We start from the raw sequence: 19507 nt of genomic DNA on the forward strand, positions 1-19507 counted from the left end.
CAAACCTCCTTCACCCGACAGGGTTTGAAGAAACTCAGGGAGCCCGAGGTGTGCTCCCACCACCACCAGTGACGTGACTAAACGCGTGCACAGGGGGCAGCCGTACGAACGTGTGGGCCCTCTCCCAAAGGAGAAAGGCCCCATGGTTCCCCTAACCCCCCTCAACCATAAGGCCGAGGAAGGGAAAAAAAGGGATCGGTGGGTCCTCTTCGCCGAAGCTCAGAGGGACCCGCGTTTCCTCCACCCCCGGAAGGGTTTCGGACGGTGGGTCCTCCGCACCCGAAGGTTTGGAGAGACCCGCTTAGGCTTCCCTCCGCCTTGCGGCTCGGGGTTGCCCTCGAGGGAACCGGGACTCTCCCCAAAAGGTGAAGAGTCCCAGTCACGTTTGGGGAACGGAAGGCCTGTTAGGGACAGCCGCACTACCCAAATGAAAAAACGTGACAAACTAACGAAAAACGTGAAGTGCAAAACGTGCAAATCATAAAAAGAAAAGAATAAGGCCCTAGCCAGAAGGCCGGGGGGGGGGTGTGAAAAATTGTCCTACCCCATCCAAAAGGACAGGGTAAGGACGTGAAGCGCTAACCTAAAGGGAAGTGCGCAGTGCAAGTGCCATTCGTGCAAGGTGACTTGGGATCACCCGTGCATGTCCGGCACCCCCGAGTTTCCCCGGGGGCACAGTGCAGCCTCGGACTCCAGGCAGCCAGCCAGTCAGCGTCCGACCAAGTGTTTCTCCGTCTCAGCAGCAGGCACTTTCCAGCCCCTGGCATGGGAATGGGTACTCCACTGGGCCTTTCGAAAGACTCCCTTAGGGGCTGCACCCCCTCCGGAAGAGCAATCTACTCAGTCCCAGTGTTTCTCCGCTCCCAGGGTTAAGGTACTAAGCTGGGCCTTTCGCGGTCTCCCCATCAGAGGCTACGAACCTCTGGAACAGGAGCCATCTACTCAGTCCCAACCTTTCTCCGCTCCCTGGGATTGGATACTAGACTGAGCCTTTCGCTGACTCATCCTTCGGGGGCTACAAACCCCGTCAAGAGAGTCAAACTACTAGGCCCAGTGTTTCTCCCCCCCTCTTACCAGTGGATTTACGGAAACAACACCTCCTACCAAAGGCAGAGGTGAAGATACTCAGTGAGACTTTTCACTACTCCCGGGAAAAAACAGAGGGGTCCCACACCCTCCGCCCATCAGAGCAGCTACTCAGTCTCACCTTTCTCTATTCTCTGCCAGAGGCCAGTCCATACCCAACTGATAAGAACAGATACTACACTTGATCTTAGCCAAAAGGGGGATGTGCCCGAGCAGTGGCCTTCCTGAGACCTAGTCCAACTCATACTTACCTGGCAGGGGAGATACCATGATCACGAAGGTGGTTCACCCAGGGCGAGGCTCACCCATTGCACTCCGGGTGTGTTGACCCCTGCGATTTCCCCAAATGCGGGAAACTCGACTGCATAATTTGTGGTAGTGGGGGACTGCGTTCGCGCTATCCCCTGATCAACTCTGGTAAAAGTCAGCTTTTTGTTTCTTTCCCTCAGTCATAATCCTTTCCATGCACCCCTTTAACTGCGCTATTTCCTTTTACTCTACGTTCTGTTCTCATATCTTCTCCTGTGTGCTTGCCGCATATGTTTCCATGTTTTTACTGTTCTTGTGCCTTGTAGTGTGCTTTGCAAATAAAACCATTAGAGGTCGCTGCAGGACCCACACTCACTTGCATTTCAAAGTAGGCCTCCAGCTGTTTCATGCCGACTGCTTGAATGACATCACAATATGCAAATCCGTCTGCTGCAGTGTGCTCTGGGAATGATTTGCACTAGTTGTGGGTATAGTTTGGGGGTGCTTCAGGAATAGTCACCCTTCAGCCTTACCACGTCAACGTGGCCTCCCTGCAGTATTTTGTCCCCAGCCGGGAGTTCACTTCTGCTGCCTCATGTAAACAAACCTCCTTCACCCGACAGGGATGTGCCCGAGCAGTGGCCTTCCTGAGACCTAGTCCAACTCATACTTACCTGGCAGGGGAGATACCATGATCACGAAGGTGGTTCACCCAGGGCGAGGCTCACCCATTGCACTCCGGGTGTGTTGACCCCTGCGATTTCCCCAAATGCGGGAAACTCGACTGCATAATTTGTGGTAGTGGGGGACTGCGTTCGCGCTATCCCCTGATCAACTCTGGTAAAAGTCAGCTCCATTATGGTTTTTTTCTTCATCAATCAACCTTCCCTACTCTGCAACTCCTCCCATTGCACCCTTGAAGATGCACTTCTACCTTCCATTCTGCGTTCTGTTCTGATCTCTTCTCCTTTCTGCTGGCTGTATATGCTTTCTTGATTTTTTGGTGCCTTATAGTGTGCTTTGCATATACAACCAATAGAGGTCACTACAGACCCACACTTGCTTTGCGAAGTAGGCTTCCAGCTTTTCAACGGCCTCTTCCCATCTTGTGTCAGGTTTAAAGAAGACAGAAAAAAAAGTGTTGGCCCTCATTTAATGCAGTGGCTTGTCTAAGTTGTAAAATGGTAGGCCTTGTCGGACGGCTGTAGTCTTCCTACACATAGTAAGCGTTCAAATTGAGACAGCGACAATTGGAAGAAAGAGCATTTCATTTCAAGGGCAAATTTTGGGCCATGGGATTAATGGCAAAACAAGATACACAAAATATTTGTTTATGGTGCTTATAAGATGTGGGGGTGAAGGGGAAAACGACATTTGCTTTTGGTTCACTTTCTTGACATTTCAATACAAAATACTTTTTTGGGGCCATTTGGGCGAAACAACTTTTGGCGTGTTAAAAAGACAATTGACTTTGTTTTTTTACTAATTTCAAAATCTTTTGAACGAAAAACCCCCTAAAAACTAACTATAGTTTGGGTGAGTGCCGCCAGGGTTGGAGATGGGCAAAACAAAACAAACTTAAAAAAATCATTAATATTGATGTTGGACGGGTGAAAACATCAGTACATATTTCAGTGCGTGTATGAGAGAAACTTTGCAATGAGGGGGTTAAACGTAAATCTGCCTTTATACTTTATTGTACAATTCAAGAACCCATCGAGACATAGGGCCGGTGCACTGCCTGTCAGTTTTCATATGGAGATGAGGGCCGCAGCCAATTCTGACCGACTGTTTAAATGACATCACGGTATGCAAATCCGTCTGCTGCAGTGTGCTATGGGAATGATTTGCACTAGTTGTGGGTATAGTTTGGGGGTGCTTCAGGAATAGTCACCATTCAGCCTTACCAAGTCAACGTGGCCTTCCTGCAGTATTTTGTCCCCAGCCGGGACTTCACTTCTGCTGCCTCATGTAAACAAACCTCCTTCACCCGACAGGGATGTGCCCGAGCAGTGGCCTTCCTGAGACCTAGTCCAACTCATACTTACTTGGCAGGGGAGATACCATGATCACGAAGGTGGTTCACCCAGGGCGAGGCTCACCCATTGCACTCCGGGTGTGTTGACCCCTGCGATTTCCCCAAATGCGGGAAACTCGACTGCATAATTTGTGGTAGTGGGGGACTGCGTTCGCGCTATCCCCTGATCAACTCTGGTAAAAGTCAGCTTTTTGTTTCTTTCCCTCAGTCATAATCCTTTCCATGCACCCCTTTAACTGCGCTATTTCCTTTCACTCTGCGTTTTGTTCTCATATCTTCTCCTGTGTGCTTGCCGCATATGTTTCCATGTTTTTACTGTTCTTGTGCCTTGTAGTGTGCTTTGCAAATAAAACCATTAGAGGTCGCTGCAGGACCCACACTCACTTGCATTTCAAAGTAGGCCTCCAGCTGTTTCATGCCGACTGCTTGAATGACATCACAATATGCAAATCCGTCTGCTGCAGTGTGCTCTGGGAATGATTTGCACTAGTTGTGGGTATAGTTTGGGGGTGCTTCAGGAATAGTCACCCTTCAGCCTTACCACGTCAACGTGGCCTCCCTGCAGTATTTTGTCCCCAGCCGGGAGTTCACTTCTGCTGCCTCATGTAAACAAACCTCCTTCACCCGACAGGGATGTGCCCGAGCAGTGGCCTTCCTGAGACCTAGTCCAACTCATACTTACCTGGCAGGGGAGATACCATGATCACGAAGGTGGTTCACCCAGGGCGAGGCTCACCCATTGCACTCCGGGTGTGTTGACCCCTGCGATTTCCCCAAATGCGGGAAACTCGACTGCATAATTTGTGGTAGTGGGGGACTGCGTTCGCGCTATCCCCTGATCAACTCTGGTAAAAGTCAGCTCCATTATGGTTTTTTTCTTCATCAATCAACCTTCCCTACTCTGCAACTCCTCCCATTGCACCCTTGAAGATGCACTTCTACCTTCCATTCTGCGTTCTGTTCTGATCTCTTCTCCTTTCTGCTGGCTGTATATGCTTTCTTGATTTTTTTGGTGCCTTATAGTGTGCTTTGCATATACAACCAATAGAGGTCACTACAGACCCACACTTGCTTTGCGAAGTAGGCTTCCAGCTTTTCAACGGCCTCTTCCCATCTTGTGTCAGGTTTAAAGAAGACAGAAAAAAAAGTGTTGGCCCTCATTTAATGCAGTGGCTTGTCTAAGTTGTAAAATGGTAGGCCTTGTCGGACGGCTGTAGTCTTCCTACACATAGTAAGCGTTCAAATTGAGACAGCGACAATTGGAAGAAAGAGCATTTCATTTCAAGGGCAAATTTTGGGCCATGGGATTAATGGCAAAACAAGATACACAAAATATTTGTTTATGGTGCTTATAAGATTTGGGGGTGAAGGGGAAAACGACATTTGCTTTTGGTTCACTTTCTTGACATTTCAATACAAAATACTTTTTTGGGGCCATTTGGGCGAAACAACTTTTGGCGTGTTAAAAAGACAATTGACTTTGTTTTTTTACTAATTTCAAAATCTTTTGAACGAAAAACCCCCTAAAAACTAACTATAGTTTGGGTGAGTGCCGCCAGGGTTGGAGATGGCAAAACAAAACAAACTTAAAAAAATCATTAATATTGATGTTGGACGGGTGAAAACATCAGTACATATTTCAGTGCGTGTATGAGAGAAACTTTGCAATGAGGGGGTTAAACGTAAATCTGCCTTTATACTTTATTGTACAATTCAAGAACCCATCGAGACATAGGGCCGGTGCACTGCCTGTCAGTTTTCATATGGAGATGAGGGCCGCAGCCAATTCTGACCGACTGTTTAAATGACATCACGGTATGCAAATCCGTCTGCTGCAGTGTGCTATGGGAATGATTTGCACTAGTTGTGGGTATAGTTTGGGGGTGCTTCAGGAATAGTCACCATTCAGCCTTACCAAGTCAACGTGGCCTTCCTGCAGTATTTTGTCCCCAGCCGGGACTTCACTTCTGCTGCCTCATGTAAACAAACCTCCTTCACCCGACAGGGATGTGCCCGAGCAGTGGCCTTCCTGAGACCTAGTCCAACTCATACTTACCTGGCAGGGGAGATACCATGATCACGAAGGTGGTTCACCCAGGGCGAGGCTCACCCATTGCACTCCGGGTGTGTTGACCCCTGCGATTTCCCCAAATGCGGGAAACTCGACTGCATAATTTGTGGTAGTGGGGGACTGCGTTCGCGCTATCCCCTGATCAACTCTGGTAAAAGTCAGCTTTTTGTTTCTTTCCCTCAGTCATAATCCTTTCCATGCACCCCTTTAACTGCGCTATTTCCTTTTACTCTACGTTCTGTTCTCATATCTTCTCCTGTGTGCTTGCCGCATATGTTTCCATGTTTTTACTGTTCTTGTGCCTTGTAGTGTGCTTTGCAAATAAAACCATTAGAGGTCGCTGCAGGACCCACACTCACTTGCATTTCAAAGTAGGCCTCCAGCTGTTTCATGCCGACTGCTTGAATGACATCACAATATGCAAATCCGTCTGCTGCAGTGTGCTCTGGGAATGATTTGCACTAGTTGTGGGTATAGTTTGGGGGTGCTTCAGGAATAGTCACCCTTCAGCCTTACCACGTCAACGTGGCCTCCCTGCAGTATTTTGTCCCCAGCCGGGAGTTCACTTCTGCTGCCTCATGTAAACAAACCTCCTTCACCCGACAGGGATGTGCCCGAGCAGTGGCCTTCCTGAGACCTAGTCCAACTCATACTTACCTGGCAGGGGAGATACCATGATCACGAAGGTGGTTCACCCAGGGCGAGGCTCACCCATTGCACTCCGGGTGTGTTGACCCCTGCGATTTCCCCAAATGCGGGAAACTCGACTGCATAATTTGTGGTAGTGGGGGACTGCGTTCGCGCTATCCCCTGATCAACTCTGGTAAAAGTCAGCTCCATTATGGTTTTTTTTCTTCATCAATCAACCTTCCCTACTCTGCAACTCCTCCCATTGCACCCTTGAAGATGCACTTCTACCTTCCATTCTGCGTTCTGTTCTGATCTCTTCTCCTTTCTGCTGGCTGTATATGCTTTCTTGATTTTTTGGTGCCTTATAGTGTGCTTTGCATATACAACCAATAGAGGTCACTACAGACCCACACTTGCTTTGCGAAGTAGGCTTCCAGCTTTTCAACGGCCTCTTCCCATCTTGTGTCAGGTTTAAAGAAGACAGAAAAAAAAGTGTTGGCCCTCATTTAATGCAGTGGCTTGTCTAAGTTGTAAAATGGTAGGCCTTGTCGGACGGCTGTAGTCTTCCTACACATAGTAAGCGTTCAAATTGAGACAGCGACAATTGGAAGAAAGTGCATTTCATTTCAAGGGCAAATTTTGGGCCATGGGATTAATGGCAAAACAAGATACACAAAATATTTGTTTATGGTGCTTATAAGATGTGGGGGTGAAGGGGAAAACGACATTTGCTTTTGGTTCACTTTCTTGACATTTCAATACAAAATACTTTTTTGGGGCCATTTGGGCGAAACAACTTTTGGCGTGTTAAAAAGACAATTGACTTTGTTTTTTTACTAATTTCAAAATCTTTTGAACGAAAAACCCCCTAAAAACTAACTATAGTTTGGGTGAGTGCCGCCAGGGTTGGAGATGGGCAAAACAAAACAAACTTAAAAAAATCATTAATATTGATGTTGGACGGGTGAAAACATCAGTACATATTTCAGTGCGTGTATGAGAGAAACTCTGCAATGAGGGGGTTAAACGTAAATCTGCCTTTATACTTTATTGTACAATTCAAGAACCCATCGAGACATAGGGCCGGTGCACTGCCTGTCAGTTTTCATATGGAGATGAGGGCCGCAGCCAATTCTGACCGACTGTTTAAATGACATCACGGTATGCAAATCCGTCTGCTGCAGTGTGCTATGGGAATGATTTGCACTAGTTGTGGGTATAGTTTGGGGGTGCTTCAGGAATAGTCACCATTCAGCCTTACCAAGTCAACGTGGCCTTCCTGCAGTATTTTGTCCCCAGCCGGGACTTCACTTCTGCTGCCTCATGTAAACAAACCTCCTTCACCCGACAGGGATGTGCCCGAGCAGTGGCCTTCCTGAGACCTAGTCCAACTCATACTTACCTGGCAGGGGAGATACCATGATCACGAAGGTGGTTCACCCAGGGCGAGGCTCACCCATTGCACTCCGGGTGTGTTGACCCCTGCGATTTCCCCAAATGCGGGAAACTCGACTGCATAATTTGTGGTAGTGGGGGACTGCGTTCGCGCTATCCCCTGATCAACTCTGGTAAAAGTCAGCTTTTTGTTTCTTTCCCTCAGTCATAATCCTTTCCATGCACCCCTTTAACTGCGCTATTTCCTTTTACTCTACGTTCTGTTCTCATATCTTCTCCTGTGTGCTTGCCGCATATGTTTCCATGTTTTTACTGTTCTTGTGCCTTGTAGTGTGCTTTGCAAATAAAACCATTAGAGGTCGCTGCAGGACCCACACTCACTTGCATTTCAAAGTAGGCCTCCAGCTGTTTCATGCCGACTGCTTGAATGACATCACAATATGCAAATCCGTCTGCTGCAGTGTGCTCTGGGAATGATTTGCACTAGTTGTGGGTATAGTTTGGGGGTGCTTCAGGAATAGTCACCCTTCAGCCTTACCACGTCAACGTGGCCTCCCTGCAGTATTTTGTCCCCAGCCGGGAGTTCACTTCTGCTGCCTCATGTAAACAAACCTCCTTCACCCGACAGGGATGTGCCCGAGCAGTGGCCTTCCTGAGACCTAGTCCAACTCATACTTACCTGGCAGGGGAGATACCATGATCACGAAGGTGGTTCACCCAGGGCGAGGCTCACCCATTGCACTCCGGGTGTGTTGACCCCTGCGATTTCCCCAAATGCGGGAAACTCGACTGCATAATTTGTGGTAGTGGGGGACTGCGTTCGCGCTATCCCCTGATCAACTCTGGTAAAAGTCAGCTCCATTATGGTTTTTTTCTTCATCAATCAACCTTCCCTACTCTGCAACTCCTCCCATTGCACCCTTGAAGATGCACTTCTACCTTCCATTCTGCGTTCTGTTCTGATCTCTTCTCCTTTCTGCTGGCTGTATATGCTTTCTTGATTTTTTGGTGCCTTATAGTGTGCTTTGCATATACAACCAATAGAGGTCACTACAGACCCACACTTGCTTTGCGAAGTAGGCTTCCAGCTTTTCAACGGCCTCTTCCCATCTTGTGTCAGGTTTAAAGAAGACAGAAAAAAAAGTGTTGGCCCTCATTTAATGCAGTGGCTTGTCTAAGTTGTAAAATGGTAGGCCTTGTCGGACGGCTGTAGTCTTCCTACACATAGTAAGCGTTCAAATTGAGACAGCGACAATTGGAAGAAAGAGCATTTCATTTCAAGGGCAAATTTTGGGCCATGGGATTAATGGCAAAACAAGATACACAAAATATTTGTTTATGGTGCTTATAAGATGTGGGGGTGAAGGGGAAAACGACATTTGCTTTTGGTTCACTTTCTTGACATTTCAATACAAAATACTTTTTTGGGGCCATTTGGGCGAAACAACTTTTGGCGTGTTAAAAAGACAATTGACTTTGTTTTTTTACTAATTTCAAAATCTTTTGAACGAAAAACCCCCTAAAAACTAACTATAGTTTGGGTGAGTGCCGCCAGGGTTGGAGATGGGCAAAACAAAACAAACTTAAAAAAATCATTAATATTGATGTTGGACGGGTGAAAACATCAGTACATATTTCAGTGCGTGTATGAGAGAAACTCTGCAATGAGGGGGTTAAACGTAAATCTGCCTTTATACTTTATTGTACAATTCAAGAACCCATCGAGACATAGGGCCGGTGCACTGCCTGTCAGTTTTCATATGGAGATGAGGGCCGCAGCCAATTCTGACCGACTGTTTAAATGACATCACGGTATGCAAATCCGTCTGCTGCAGTGTGCTATGGGAATGATTTGCACTAGTTGTGGGTATAGTTTGGGGGTGCTTCAGGAATAGTCACCATTCAGCCTTACCAAGTCAACGTGGCCTTCCTGCAGTATTTTGTCCCCAGCCGGGACTTCACTTCTGCTGCCTCATGTAAACAAACCTCCTTCACCCGACAGGGATGTGCCCGAGCAGTGGCCTTCCTGAGACCTAGTCCAACTCATACTTACCTGGCAGGGGAGATACCATGATCACGAAGGTGGTTCACCCAGGGCGAGGCTCACCCATTGCACTCCGGGTGTGTTGACCCCTGCGATTTCCCCAAATGCGGGAAACTCGACTGCATAATTTGTGGTAGTGGGGGACTGCGTTCGCGCTATCCCCTGATCAACTCTGGTAAAAGTCAGCTTTTTGTTTCTTTCCCTCAGTCATAATCCTTTCCATGCACCCCTTTAACTGCGCTATTTCCTTTTACTCTACGTTCTGTTCTCATATCTTCTCCTGTGTGCTTGCCGCATATGTTTCCATGTTTTTACTGTTCTTGTGCCTTGTAGTGTGCTTTGCAAATAAAACCATTAGAGGTCGCTGCAGGACCCACACTTACTTGCATTTCAAAGTAGGCCTCCAGCTGTTTCATGCCGACTGCTTGAATGACATCACAATATGCAAATCCGTCTGCTGCAGTGTGCTCTGGGAATGATTTGCACTAGTTGTGGGTATAGTTTGGGGGTGCTTCAGGAATAGTCACCCTTCAGCCTTACCACGTCAACGTGGCCTCCCTGCAGTATTTTGTCCCCAGCCGGGAGTTCACTTCTGCTGCCTCATGTAAACAAACCTCCTTCACCCGACAGGGATGTGCCCGAGCAGTGGCCTTCCTGAGACCTAGTCCAACTCATACTTACCTGGCAGGGGAGATACCATGATCACGAAGGTGGTTCACCCAGGGCGAGGCTCACCCATTGCACTCCGGGTGTGTTGACCCCTGCGATTTCCCCAAATGCGGGAAACTCGACTGCATAATTTGTGGTAGTGGGGGACTGCGTTCGCGCTATCCCCTGATCAACTCTGGTAAAAGTCAGCTCCATTATGGTTTTTTTCTTCATCAATCAACCTTCCCTACTCTGCAACTCCTCCCATTGCACCCTTGAAGATGCACTTCTACCTTCCATTCTGCGTTCTGTTCTGATCTCTTCTCCTTTCTGCTGGCTGTATATGCTTTCTTGATTTTTTGGTGCCTTATAGTGTGCTTTGCATATACAACCAATAGAGGTCACTACAGACCCACACTTGCTTTGCGAAGTAGGCTTCCAGCTTTTCAACGGCCTCTTCCCATCTTGTGTCAGGTTTAAAGAAGACAGAAAAAAAAGTGTTGGCCCTCATTTAATGCAGTGGCTTGTCTAAGTTGTAAAATGGTAGGCCTTGTCGGACGGCTGTAGTCTTCCTACACATAGTAAGCGTTCAAATTGAGACAGCGACAATTGGAAGAAAGAGCATTTCATTTCAAGGGCAAATTTTGGGCCATGGGATTAATGGCAAAACAAGATACACAAAATATTTGTTTATGGTGCTTATAAGATGTGGGGGTGAAGGGGAAAACGACATTTGCTTTTGGTTCACTTTCTTGACATTTCAATACAAAATACTTTTTTGGGGCCATTTGGGCGAAACAACTTTTGGCGTGTTAAAAAGACAATTGACTTTGTTTTTTTACTAATTTCAAAATCTTTTGAACGAAAAACCCCCTAAAAACTAACTATAGTTTGGGTGAGTGCCGCCAGGGTTGGAGATGGGCAAAACAAAACAAACTTAAAAAAATCATTAATATTGATGTTGGACGGGTGAAAACATCAGTACATATTTCAGTTTGAAGAAACTCAGGGAGCCCGAGGTGTGCTCCCACCACCACCAGTGACGTGACTAAACGCGTGCACAGGGGGCAGCCGTACGAACGTGTAGGCCCTCTCCCAAAGGAGAAAGGCCCCATGGTTCCCCTGACCCCCCTCAACCATAAGGCCGAGGAAGGGAAAAAAGGGATCGGTGGGTCCTCTTCGCCGAAGCTCAGAGGGACCCGCGTTTCCTCCACCCCCGGAAGGGTTTCGGACGGTGGGTCCTCCGCACCCGAAGGTTTGGAGAGACCCGCTTAGGCTTCCCTCCGCCTTGCGGCTCGGGGTTGCCCTCGAGGGAACCGGGACTCTCCCCAAAAGGTGAAGAGTCCCAGTCACGTTTGGGGAACGGAAGGCCTGTTAGGGACAGCCGCACTACCCAAATGAAAAAACGTGACAAACTAACGAAAAACGTGAAGTGCAAAACGTGCAAATCATAAAAAGAAAAGAATAAGGCCCTAGCCAGAAGGCCGGGGGGGGGTGTGAAAAATTGTCCTACCCCATCCAAAAGGACAGGGTAAGGACGTGAAGCGCTAACCTAAAGGGAAGTGCGCAGTGCAAGTGCCATTCGTGCAAGGTGACTTGGGATCACCCGTGCATGTCCGGCACCCCCGAGTTTCCCCGGGGGCACAGTGCAGCCTCGGACTCCAGGCAGCCAGCCAGTCAGCGTCCGACCAAGTGTTTCTCCGTCTCAACAGCAGGCACTTTCCAGCCCCTGGCATGGGAATGGGTACTCCACTGGGCCTTTCGAAAGACTCCCTTAGGGGCTGCACCCCCTCCGGAAGAGCAATCTACTCAGTCCCAGTGTTTCTCTGCTCCCAGGGTTAAGGTACTAAGCTGGGCCTTTCGCGGTCTCCCCATCAGAGGCTACGAACCTCTGGAACAGGAGCCATCTACTCAGTCCCAACCTTTCTCCGCTCCCTGGGATTGGATACTAGACTGAGCCTTTCGCTGACTCATCCTTCGGGGGCTACAAACCCCGTCAAGAGAGTCAAACTACTAGGCCCAGTGTTTCTCCCCCCCTCTTACCAGTGGATTTACGGAAACAACACCTCCTACCAAAGGCAGAGGTGAAGATACTCAGTGAGACTTTTCACTACTCCCGGGAAAAAACAGAGGGGTCCCACACCCTCCGCCCATCAGAGCAGCTACTCAGTCTCACCTTTCTCTATTCTCTGCCAGAGGCCAGTCCATACCCAACTGATAAGAACAGATACTACACTTGATCTTAGCCAAAAGGATATTTCAGTGCGTGTATGAGAGAAACTCTGCAATGAGGGGGTTAAACGTAAATCTGCCTTTATACTTTATTGTACAATTCAAGAACCCATCGAGACATAGGGCCGGTGCACTGCCTGTCAGTTTTCATATGGAGATGAGGGCCGCAGCCAATTCTGACCGACTGTTTAAATGACATCACGGTATGCAAATCCGTCTGCTGCAGTGTGCTATGGGAATGATTTGCACTAGTTGTGGGTATAGTTTGGGGGTGCTTCAGGAATAGTCACCATTCAGCCTTACCAAGTCAACGTGGCCTTCCTGCAGTATTTTGTCCCCAGCCGGGACTTCACTTCTGCTGCCTCATGTAAACAAACCTCCTTCACCCGACAGGGATGTGCCCGAGCAGTGGCCTTCCTGAGACCTAGTCCAACTCATACTTACCTGGCAGGGGAGATACCATGATCACGAAGGTGGTTCACCCAGGGCGAGGCTCACCCATTGCACTCCGGGTGTGTTGACCCCTGCGATTTCCCCAAATGCGGGAAACTTGACTGCATAATTTGTGGTAGTGGGGGACTGCGTTCGCGCTATCCCCTGATCAACTCTGGTAAAAGTCAGCTCCATTATGGTTTTTTTCTTCATCAATCAACCTTCCCTACTCTGCAACTCCTCCCATTGCACCCTTGAAGATGCACTTCTACCTTCCATTCTGCGTTCTGTTCTGATCTCTTCTCCTTTCTGCTGGCTGTATATGCTTTCTTGATTTTTTGGTGCCTTATAGTGTGCTTTGCATATACAACCAATAGAGGTCACTACAGACCCACACTTGCTTTGCGAAGTAGGCTTCCAGCTTTTCAACGGCCTCTTCCCATCTTGTGTCAGGTTTAAAGAAGACAGAAAAAAAAGTGTTGGCCCTCATTTAATGCAGTGGCTTGTCTAAGTTGTAAAATGGTAGGCCTTGTCGGACGGCTGTAGTCTTCCTACACATAGTAAGCGTTCAAATTGAGACAGCGACAATTGGAAGAAAGAGCATTTCATTTCAAGGGCAAATTTTGGGCCATGGGATTAATGGCAAAACAAGATACACAAAATATTTGTTTATGGTGCTTATAAGATGTGGGGGTGAAGGGGAAAACGACATTTGCTTTTGGTTCACTTTCTTGACATTTCAATACAAAATACTTTTTTAGGGCCATTTGGGCGAAACAACTTTTGGCGTGTTAAAAAGACAATTGACTTTGTTTTTTTACTAATTTCAAAATCTTTTGAACGAAAAACCCCCTAAAAACTAACTATAGTTTGGGTGAGTGCCGCCAGGGTTGGAGATGGGCAAAACAAAACAAACTTAAAAAAATCATTAATATTGATGTTGGACGGGTGAAAACATCAGTACATATTTCAGTGCGTGTATGAGAGAAACTCTGCAATGAGGGGGTTAAACGTAAATCTGCCTTTATACTTTATTGTACAATTCAAGAACCCATCGAGACATAGGGCCGGTGCACTGCCTGTCAGTTTTCATATGGAGATGAGGGCCGCAGCCAATTCTGACCGACTGTTTAAATGACATCACGGTATGCAAATCCGTCTGCTGCAGTGTGCTATGGGAATGATTTGCACTAGTTGTGGGTATAGTTTGGGGGTGCTTCAGGAATAGTCACCATTCAGCCTTACCAAGTCAACGTGGCCTTCCTGCAGTATTTTGTCCCCAGCCGGGACTTCACTTCTGCTGCCTCATGTAAACAAACCTCCTTCACCCGACAGGGATGTGCCCGAGCAGTGGCCTTCCTGAGACCTAGTCCAACTCATACTTACCTGGCAGGGGAGATACCATGATCACGAAGGTGGTTCACCCAGGGCGAGGCTCACCCATTGCACTCCGGGTGTGTTGACCCCTGCGATTTCCCCAAATGCGGGAAACTCGACTGCATAATTTGTGGTAGTGGGGGACTGCGTTCGCGCTATCCCCTGATCAACTCTGGTAAAAGTCAGCTTTTTGTTTCTTTCCCTCAGTCATAATCCTTTCCATGCACCCCTTTAACTGCGCTATTTCCTTTTACTCTACGTTCTGTTCTCATATCTTCTCCTGTGTGCTTGCCGCATATGTTTCCATGTTTTTACTGTTCTTGTGCCTTGTAGTGTGCTTTGCAAATAAAACCATTAGAGGTCGCTGCAGGACCCACACTCACTTGCATTTCAAAGTAGGCCTCCAGCTGTTTCATGCCGACTGCTTGAATGACATCACAATATGCAAATCCGTCTGCTGCAGTGTGCTCTGGGAATGATTTGCACTAGTTGTGGGTATAGTTTGGGGGTGCTTCAGGAATAGTCACCCTTCAGCCTTACCACGTCAACGTGGCCTCCCTGCAGTATTTTGTCCCCAGCCGGGAGTTCACTTCTGCTGCCTCATGTAAACAAACCTCCTTCACCCGACAGGGATGTGCCCGAGCAGTGGCCTTCCTGAGACCTAGTCCAACTCATACTTACCTGGCAGGGGAGATACCATGATCACGAAGGTGGTTCACCCAGGGCGAGGCTCACCCATTGCACTCCGGGTGTGTTGACCCCTGCGATTTCCCCAAATGCGGGAAACTCGACTGCATAATTTGTGGTAGTGGGGGACTGCGTTCGCGCTATCCCCTGATCAACTCTGGTAAAAGTCAGCTCCATTATGGTTTTTTTCTTCATCAATCAACCTTCCCTACTCTGCAACTCCTCCCATTGCACCCTTGAAGATGCACTTCTACCTTCCATTCTGCGTTCTGTTCTGATCTCTTCTCCTTTCTGCTGGCTGTATATGCTTTCTTGATTTTTTGGTGCCTTATAGTGTGCTTTGCATATACAACCAATAGAGGTCACTACAGACCCACACTTGCTTTGCGAAGTAGGCTTCCAGCTTTTCAACGGCCTCTTCCCATCTTGTGTCAGGTTTAAAGAAGACAGAAAAAAAAGTGTTGGCCCTCATTTAATGCAGTGGCTTGTCTAAGTTGTAAAATGGTAGGCCTTGTCGGACGGCTGTAGTCTTCCTACACATAGTAAGCGTTCAAATTGAGACAGCGACAATTGGAAGAAAGAGCATTTCATTTCAAGGGCAAATTTTGGGCCATGGGATTAATGGCAAAACAAGATACACAAAATATTTGTTTATGGTGCTTATAAGATGTGGGGGTGAAGGGGAAAACGACATTTGCTTTTGGTTCACTTTCTTGACATTTCAATACAAAATACTTTTTTGGGGCCATTTGGGCGAAACAACTTTTGGCGTGTTAAAAAGACAATTGACTTTGTTTTTTTACTAATTTCAAAATCTTTTGAACGAAAAACCCCCTAAAAACTAACTATAGTTTGGGTGAGTGCCGCCAGGGTTGGAGATGGGCAAAACAAAACAAACTTAAAAAAATCATTAATATTGATGTTGGACGGGTGAAAACATCAGTACATATTTCAGTGCGTGTATGAGAGAAACTCTGCAATGAGGGGGTTAAACGTAAATCTGCCTTTATACTTTATTGTACAATTCAAGAACCCATCGAGACATAGGGCCGGTGCACTGCCTGTCAGTTTTCATATGGAGATGAGGGCCGCAGCCAATTCTGACCGACTGTTTAAATGACATCACGGTATGCAAATCCGTCTGCTGCAGTGTGCTATGGGAATGATTTGCACTAGTTGTGGGTATAGTTTGGGGGTGCTTCAGGAATAGTCACCATTCAGCCTTACCAAGTCAACGTGGCCTTCCTGCAGTATTTTGTCCCCAGCCGGGACTTCACTTCTGCTGCCTCATGTAAACAAACCTCCTTCACCCGACAGGGATGTGCCCGAGCAGTGGCCTTCCTGAGACCTAGTCCAACTCATACTTACCTGGCAGGGGAGATACCATGATCACGAAGGTGGTTCACCCAGGGCGAGGCTCACCCATTGCACTCCGGGTGTGTTGACCCCTGCGATTTCCCCAAATGCGGGAAACTCGACTGCATAATTTGTGGTAGTGGGGGACTGCGTTCGCGCTATCCCCTGATCAACTCTGGTAAAAGTCAGCTTTTTGTTTCTTTCCCTCAGTCATAATCCTTTCCATGCACCCCTTTAACTGCGCTATTTCCTTTTACTCTACGTTCTGTTCTCATATCTTCTCCTGTGTGCTTGCCGCATATGTTTCCATGTTTTTACTGTTCTTGTGCCTTGTAGTGTGCTTTGCAAATAAAACCATTAGAGGTCGCTGCAGGACCCACACTCACTTGCATTTCAAAGTAGGCCTCCAGCTGTTTCATGCCGACTGCTTGAATGACATCACAATATGCAAATCCGTCTGCTGCAGTGTGCTCTGGGAATGATTTGCACTAGTTGTGGGTATAGTTTGGGGGTGCTTCAGGAATAGTCACCCTTCAGCCTTACCACGTCAACGTGGCCTCCCTGCAGTATTTTGTCCCCAGCCGGGAGTTCACTTCTGCTGCCTCATGTAAACAAACCTCCTTCACCCGACAGGGATGTGCCCGAGCAGTGGCCTTCCTGAGACCTAGTCCAACTCATACTTACCTGGCAGGGGAGATACCATGATCACGAAGGTGGTTCACCCAGGGCGAGGCTCACCCATTGCACTCCGGGTGTGTTGACCCCTGCGATTTCCCCAAATGCGGGAAACTCGACTGCATAATTTGTGGTAGTGGGGGACTGCGTTCGCGCTATCCCCTGATCAACTCTGGTAAAAGTCAGCTCCATTATGGTTTTTTTCTTCATCAATCAACCTTCCCTACTCTGCAACTCCTCCCATTGCACCCTTGAAGATGCACTTCTACCTTCCATTCTGCGTTCTGTTCTGATCTCTTCTCCTTTCTGCTGGCTGTATATGCTTTCTTGATTTTTTGGTGCCTTATAGTGTGCTTTGCATATACAACCAATAGAGGTCACTACAGACCCACACTTGCTTTGCGAAGTAGGCTTCCAGCTTTTCAACGGCCTCTTCCCATCTTGTGTCAGGTTTAAAGAAGACAGAAAAAAAAGTGTTGGCCCTCATTTAATGCAGTGGCTTGTCTAAGTTGTAAAATGGTAGGCCTTGTCGGACGGCTGTAGTCTTCCTACACATAGTAAGCGTTCAAATTGAGACAGCGACAATTGGAAGAAAGAGCATTTCATTTCAAGGGCAAATTTTGGGCCATGGGATTAATGGCAAAACAAGATACACAAAATATTTGTTTATGGTGCTTATAAGATGTGGGGGTGAAGGGGAAAACGACATTTGCTTTTGGTTCACTTTCTTGACATTTCAATACAAAATACTTTTTTGGGGCCATTTGGGCGAAACAACTTTTGGCGTGTTAAAAAGACAATTGACTTTGTTTTTTTACTAATTTCAAAATCTTTTGAACGAAAAACCCCCTAAAAACTAACTATAGTTTGGGTGAGTGCCGCCAGGGTTGGAGATGGGCAAAACAAAACAAACTTAAAAAAATCATTAATATTGATGTTGGACGGGTGAAAACATCAGTACATATTTCAGTGCGTGTATGAGAGAAACTCTGCAATGAGGGGGTTAAACGTAAATCTGCCTTTATACTTTATTGTACAATTCAAGAACCCATCGAGACATAGGGCCGGTGCACTGCCTGTCAGTTTTCATATGGAGATGAGGGCCGCAGCCAATTCTGACCGACTGTTTAAATGACATCACGGTATGCAAATCCGTCTGCTGCAGTGTGCTATGGGAATGATTTGCACTAGTTGTGGGTATAGTTTGGGGGTGCTTCAGGAATAGTCACCATTCAGCCTTACCAAGTCAACGTGGCCTTCCTGCAGTATTTTGTCCCCAGCCGGGACTTCACTTCTGCTGCCTCATGTAAACAAACCTCCTTCACCCGACAGGGATGTGCCCGAGCAGTGGCCTTCCTGAGACCTAGTCCAACTCATACTTACCTGGCAGGGGAGATACCATGATCACGAAGGTGGTTCACCCAGGGCGAGGCTCACCCATTGCACTCCGGGTGTGTTGACCCCTGCGATTTCCCCAAATGCGGGAAACTCGACTGCATAATTTGTGGTAGTGGGGGACTGCGTTCGCGCTATCCCCTGATCAACTCTGGTAAAAGTCAGCTTTTTGTTTCTTTCCCTCAGTCATAATCCTTTCCATGCACCCCTTTAACTGCGCTATTTCCTTTTACTCTACGTTCTGTTCTCATATCTTCTCCTGTGTGCTTGCCGCATATGTTTCCATGTTTTTACTGTTCTTGTGCCTTGTAGTGTGCTTTGCAAATAAAACCATTAGAGGTCGCTGCAGGACCCACACTCACTTGCATTTCAAAGTAGGCCTCCAGCTGTTTCATGCCGACTGCTTGAATGACATCACAATATGCAAATCCGTCTGCTGCAGTGTGCTCTGGGAATGATTTGCACTAGTTGTGGGTATAGTTTGGGGGTGCTTCAGGAATAGTCACCCTTCAGCCTTACCACGTCAACGTGGCCTCCCTGCAGTATTTTGTCCCCAGCCGGGAGTTCACTTCTGCTGCCTCATGTAAACAAACCTCCTTCACCCGACAGGGATGTGCCCGAGCAGTGGCCTTCCTGAGACCTAGTCCAACTCATACTTACCTGGCAGGGGAGATACCATGATCACGAAGGTGGTTCACCCAGGGCGAGGCTCACCCATTGCACTCCGGGTGTGTTGACCCCTGCGATTTCCCCAAATGCGGGAAACTCGACTGCATAATTTGTGGTAGTGGGGGACTGCGTTCGCGCTATCCCCTGATCAACTCTGGTAAAAGTCAGCTCCATTATGGTTTTTTTCTTCATCAATCAACCTTCCCTACTCTGCAACTCCTCCCATTGCACCCTTGAAGATGCACTTCTACCTTCCATTCTGCGTTCTGTTCTGATCTCTTCTCCTTTCTGCTGGCTGTATATGCTTTCTTGATTTTTTGGTGCCTTATAGTGTGCTTTGCATATACAACCAATAGAGGTCACTACAGACCCACACTTGCTTTGCGAAGTAGGCTTCCAGCTTTTCAACGGCCTCTTCCCATCTTGTGTCAGGTTTAAAGAAGACAGAAAAAAAAGTGTTGGCCCTCATTTAATGCAGTGGCTTGTCTAAGTTGTAAAATGGTAGGCCTTGTCGGACGGCTGT

General features: G+C 47.5%; 1 protein-coding gene and 17 non-coding genes across 18 annotated transcripts in view; all 18 read left to right on the plus strand.

Moving 5' to 3' along the window:
• The window catches only part of SLC38A9 (solute carrier family 38 member 9), a 174826-nt gene that overhangs the window by 62599 nt on the left and 92720 nt on the right, over window positions 1-19507 (plus strand). The gene's annotated exons all lie outside the window — the stretch shown is intronic.
• Window positions 1330-1493, plus strand: LOC146042933 (U1 spliceosomal RNA). The gene has a single exon (XR_014464065.1). It is a non-coding gene; the product is annotated as a U1 spliceosomal RNA (small nuclear RNA).
• On the plus strand, window positions 2002-2165 carry LOC146042945 (U1 spliceosomal RNA). Its single transcript, XR_014464068.1, has one exon. It is a non-coding gene; the product is annotated as a U1 spliceosomal RNA (small nuclear RNA).
• Window positions 3376-3539, plus strand: LOC146043788 (U1 spliceosomal RNA). The gene has a single exon (XR_014464770.1). It is a non-coding gene; the product is annotated as a U1 spliceosomal RNA (small nuclear RNA).
• On the plus strand, window positions 4048-4211 carry LOC146042950 (U1 spliceosomal RNA). Its single transcript, XR_014464069.1, has one exon. It is a non-coding gene; the product is annotated as a U1 spliceosomal RNA (small nuclear RNA).
• Window positions 5422-5585, plus strand: LOC146042953 (U1 spliceosomal RNA). Its single transcript, XR_014464071.1, has one exon. It is a non-coding gene; the product is annotated as a U1 spliceosomal RNA (small nuclear RNA).
• LOC146042957 (U1 spliceosomal RNA) lies at window positions 6094-6257 on the plus strand. Its single transcript, XR_014464072.1, has one exon. It is a non-coding gene; the product is annotated as a U1 spliceosomal RNA (small nuclear RNA).
• Window positions 7469-7632, plus strand: LOC146042960 (U1 spliceosomal RNA). Its single transcript, XR_014464073.1, has one exon. It is a non-coding gene; the product is annotated as a U1 spliceosomal RNA (small nuclear RNA).
• On the plus strand, window positions 8141-8304 carry LOC146042961 (U1 spliceosomal RNA). The gene has a single exon (XR_014464074.1). It is a non-coding gene; the product is annotated as a U1 spliceosomal RNA (small nuclear RNA).
• LOC146042967 (U1 spliceosomal RNA) lies at window positions 9515-9678 on the plus strand. Its single transcript, XR_014464075.1, has one exon. It is a non-coding gene; the product is annotated as a U1 spliceosomal RNA (small nuclear RNA).
• LOC146042969 (U1 spliceosomal RNA) lies at window positions 10187-10350 on the plus strand. The gene has a single exon (XR_014464078.1). It is a non-coding gene; the product is annotated as a U1 spliceosomal RNA (small nuclear RNA).
• Window positions 12830-12993, plus strand: LOC146043975 (U1 spliceosomal RNA). The gene has a single exon (XR_014464805.1). It is a non-coding gene; the product is annotated as a U1 spliceosomal RNA (small nuclear RNA).
• On the plus strand, window positions 14204-14367 carry LOC146042976 (U1 spliceosomal RNA). Its single transcript, XR_014464079.1, has one exon. It is a non-coding gene; the product is annotated as a U1 spliceosomal RNA (small nuclear RNA).
• LOC146042981 (U1 spliceosomal RNA) lies at window positions 14876-15039 on the plus strand. Its single transcript, XR_014464080.1, has one exon. It is a non-coding gene; the product is annotated as a U1 spliceosomal RNA (small nuclear RNA).
• Window positions 16250-16413, plus strand: LOC146042990 (U1 spliceosomal RNA). Its single transcript, XR_014464084.1, has one exon. It is a non-coding gene; the product is annotated as a U1 spliceosomal RNA (small nuclear RNA).
• Window positions 16922-17085, plus strand: LOC146042994 (U1 spliceosomal RNA). Its single transcript, XR_014464085.1, has one exon. It is a non-coding gene; the product is annotated as a U1 spliceosomal RNA (small nuclear RNA).
• On the plus strand, window positions 18296-18459 carry LOC146042997 (U1 spliceosomal RNA). The gene has a single exon (XR_014464086.1). It is a non-coding gene; the product is annotated as a U1 spliceosomal RNA (small nuclear RNA).
• On the plus strand, window positions 18968-19131 carry LOC146043001 (U1 spliceosomal RNA). The gene has a single exon (XR_014464087.1). It is a non-coding gene; the product is annotated as a U1 spliceosomal RNA (small nuclear RNA).

This window comes from Crinia signifera, chromosome 1 (assembly GCF_055691185.1).
Source record: "Crinia signifera chromosome 1, ASM5569118v1, whole genome shotgun sequence".
In the NCBI taxonomy this organism is placed as follows: domain Eukaryota; kingdom Metazoa; phylum Chordata; class Amphibia; order Anura; family Myobatrachidae; genus Crinia; species Crinia signifera.